The sequence below is a fragment of the Pyrgilauda ruficollis genome, unplaced genomic scaffold (assembly GCF_017590135.1).
Source record: "Pyrgilauda ruficollis isolate IOZ18807 unplaced genomic scaffold, ASM1759013v1 scaffold55, whole genome shotgun sequence".
NCBI classification, from domain to species: Eukaryota; Metazoa; Chordata; class Aves; order Passeriformes; family Passeridae; genus Pyrgilauda; species Pyrgilauda ruficollis.
The window spans coordinates 9,044,585-9,048,109 of record NW_024527155.1 but is presented as its reverse complement, the minus strand read 5'-3'; positions in this window follow the sequence as shown (position 1 = coordinate 9,048,109).

Here is a 3,525-nt window from a genome sequence, read left to right as displayed (position 1 = left end):
ACGAAGAGGTTCCTAGCTGCATCCTTAATAAGTCCTGAAGCTATCTTGTGGCAGAAGATACCATGATTAAGAAGATTTCTCTTTTTTTTTTTTTTTTTCCTATTTAACATCTACAGTTTCTGCTTAATTTTGTAACTGAAACTTAGCAAAGATCTCATCAAGTCATTGTAGTGTCTTTGCCAAGCAATGATCCATAGCCATCTGTCTCCCTTGTGTTACTGTTTGGATGATGCACCTGGAGAGTGCTCCATGCAGTGCAATGCGCTCTCACCCACTTCCCCTTTCATTCAAGACACAGAGAATGTAAATGCTGCAAAATGGGAAGATCAAAGTGCCAGTACAGTTCACTACAGGGACTCAGGGTCACAGATACAAGAGAAACATAACACCACGTAAGCCTTCAAGTGTTTTGGTGACTCTTGTGGCATACCTGATCTGTTTATCACTGTATGGCTAAAATACCTTTTGAAAACATCCGTACAGATTTCCATTTGTTTTGACAATAACAAGCACTGTACTTTTGTGCCTAGTTGTACTTTAAACTGAGCTTAGATCCGGGGCAGGACTAATGCATAGAAGTCATAAATTGTCCCAGACATTTTGTTAGATCAGTACAACTAAAACTTAGCATCAAGAGAAGACCTTCAATTTGTATATGCATGTGGCATGGTTTTATCAGATGTCCCAGGGCAGGTACAGCCTTTCTTTTATGCTGGGGCTGTGCTGCTTTGTGACCATGATGCACCATACAACACAAGGCAGTATAATTCCAGGGGTAGTAGTTCCTTCACTAAAATCTATGGCTGAAGTGCAAAATACAGAAAACCATGGACTCAGTTGTGCCATTTTTAATCAAAGTAGGTGGTACCTTACTATTCACCCTGCTCCACTGTTGTCAGAGGGGTTTCTGCCGTGCATGGGATACCCAAGTAAGGTACTACTAAGATTGATTATGGATGTCATGAGGGGTACTTGATAATGAGCTGCAAACAAGTTCTGAACCCATTACTCTTACAGAATTTTTGAATGTGATCCTCAGTAGCATTTGCTATGAAGTGAAAGCCATCTTTTGAGTCTGCCATGTTTCATAGAGTGGCTAAATCCTGAATTCATTGCTAAACCAAATTCCATATAAAGTTAAGAGAATTTGTCCAGGGTTAGGACTGAATAAAAATGAAACCAGAATTTCAGGATTTAGGCCAGTACGTTGAATTACATCTCTGTCTCTTTTGCAGAGTAATAACTATACAACTCCCTAATGTCAGAGAAATGTTTATTTGAGCACATGGCATCTGAATTAATGAGACAATGTTTGATCAACATACTATATCTGACTCAGCCTGTCAGAAGAAATTGCAGTGAGAATAAACACCTTGTGAAATTTTTTTAAAGGTGCTTGTTAATACTTAGCAATTTTAAGATACTGGTGAATACCATTATACTGTTAGCAATGTTCCATAGCAAAGCTGAGCCACGTGGTCTTGGAAGGTTCTTCTCACAGAACAAGCTTTGTGCAATTGGGGGGAGCTCTCAGAAGTTTTCAGAATGAATCAAAATATGAGCATATGGTGGGCTTAAAAATGGCAAGAAACAGAGTTCAAACATTTATGGAAATAGGCATTCAGTGTCTATGTTCAGACCTGTCATGGGTCTAAAGGGGAATAATGTGTTTAACTGTAGTGTTATTTGGCTCTGTAGAAGCTATTGAAGTAAAAATATAATCTGCTTTTGTTCATCTGCATTCATATAAATATCTCTGAAACTGCACACGGACCTAAGCCAGCCAAGGCTGCTTGCATGATTGATGATGTGCAAGATCAAGTCCATTGTCTGAGTATCCCTCATTTAAGCATTTATCGTGGAATATTTTTTCTTACCACTGTATTTTTGTCATCACTTGAATGTCATGGCCAAGCAAATCCTAAGCAAAATGGCCTATATAATTTAACCAATATTGAACCACTGTGAATTCTGTAGGCCTCTAACATGTGTTAGAGGGGGAGGCCTTTCCCAAAGGCCTGCTGAAGGATCTTGAGGATTTAATTTTTTTTTTTTTTTTTTTTGTGAAGGATGGAATTGTAGATTATTCAGAGAAGTGGCAGGCAGGTTGTATTCCCTTTTCTTCAGTCATTGCTATTGCATATCCAGAGTTAACCTCTGTCTAGCTATTGCTTCCCAAGTAGCATTCGCTGGGTTATGGGCCAGAAATGTGCCTGGGATGGTGTGTAGGTACTGTAAAATGTTCCCTACTCTGAGGGTGCTGGCTTTCATCAAGTGAAATTTGCTGTCACTCAAGGGGCAGTTATATCCAAGAATGAACACACAGCATCTACCCCAATTTACATCCAGCATTCTTGAGCTGTTTCGTGACACAGCTCACCCATTAATAAATGATTTTTTTTGTCCTCTTCACCACAGCAATTTCTTAGGAGCAACCACACTGATTGCTTGCATTGAAAATAGCTTTAGAAAATTGGTCCATATACTTTTAGCTGTCATTTGAAACTGTTTAGCAGTTGGAAACAAACAGGAATGTCAGCAACATGTGACTAGGCAGCTCCACAAAATTACATATTGAGAAACACTTAGAATATGCTTACAGTTATCCACTTGGGATGTAATGCCCTTTGAAGAGTGTTTCTTTGGATGGAGACTAGGGAAGGAAGGAATGCAGTGCTAGAGAAACCCCACCCACAAATGGGAGGATAAATTTGGATCTTTTGATAGGATTAGAATAGCAGACTGTGATTTTAAAGTGGTAATTCTGTAGATACAGTAACTCAGGGATTTTTCAAAATATAATTATGACAGTATTTCTCTATTTAAATGTGGATGTGGGAGAAGGAGAAATGTTGGGTTTCGTATATTCCTCTGCTTGTAGCCTGACTGAATATTTAATATAGTGTTACTCCAGTGCAGCACTGTATTAAATCATCAAAAAGCTTTCCATTTATGTGGGAAAATGTAACTCACTCTTGGCTTTCATTTCTCGATTTGCTCATTGCACGAGGCCGGGTTGCTACTTAACTAAATAAACAGAAAATAACCCAGGGACCACCCACTTCAGCTAATCCAAGGTTCACGTTTCAGCAGGCAGTGCTGGTTACTGGCCAGCCTCCTTTTACTTTCACTAGGAGTCTCAATGCATTCATTTGCATCTGGCAAATTTTTTGTATCTGCTCACAGTGCTGGGTTGGCAAAGTTAAAGTAAAAGCTCAGTGAAAATTAATTTGGTTTCTGTGTAGTTCATATTAACATTGTTTTTCTGCATGTGCTGCTCTGTCAGTTCCCCTCACCTTTGTCTGTGCAACTGTGATATCCTTTGGCCTTTGGATTGCTGGCAGCACATTGGCACACAGAAAAGTCTAGACAGGCAAAGACTCAGTTCATTGCATACTAAGTGACATACATGCTTACACATTTGCTTCATGCATTTGCTGCTGAAGCTGGGTCAGTACTCTCATTGTATCTGTTCACTAAAAGTAAAGCAGGCTGTGTGTTAGATCTGCAGGAGAGATGGAGCAC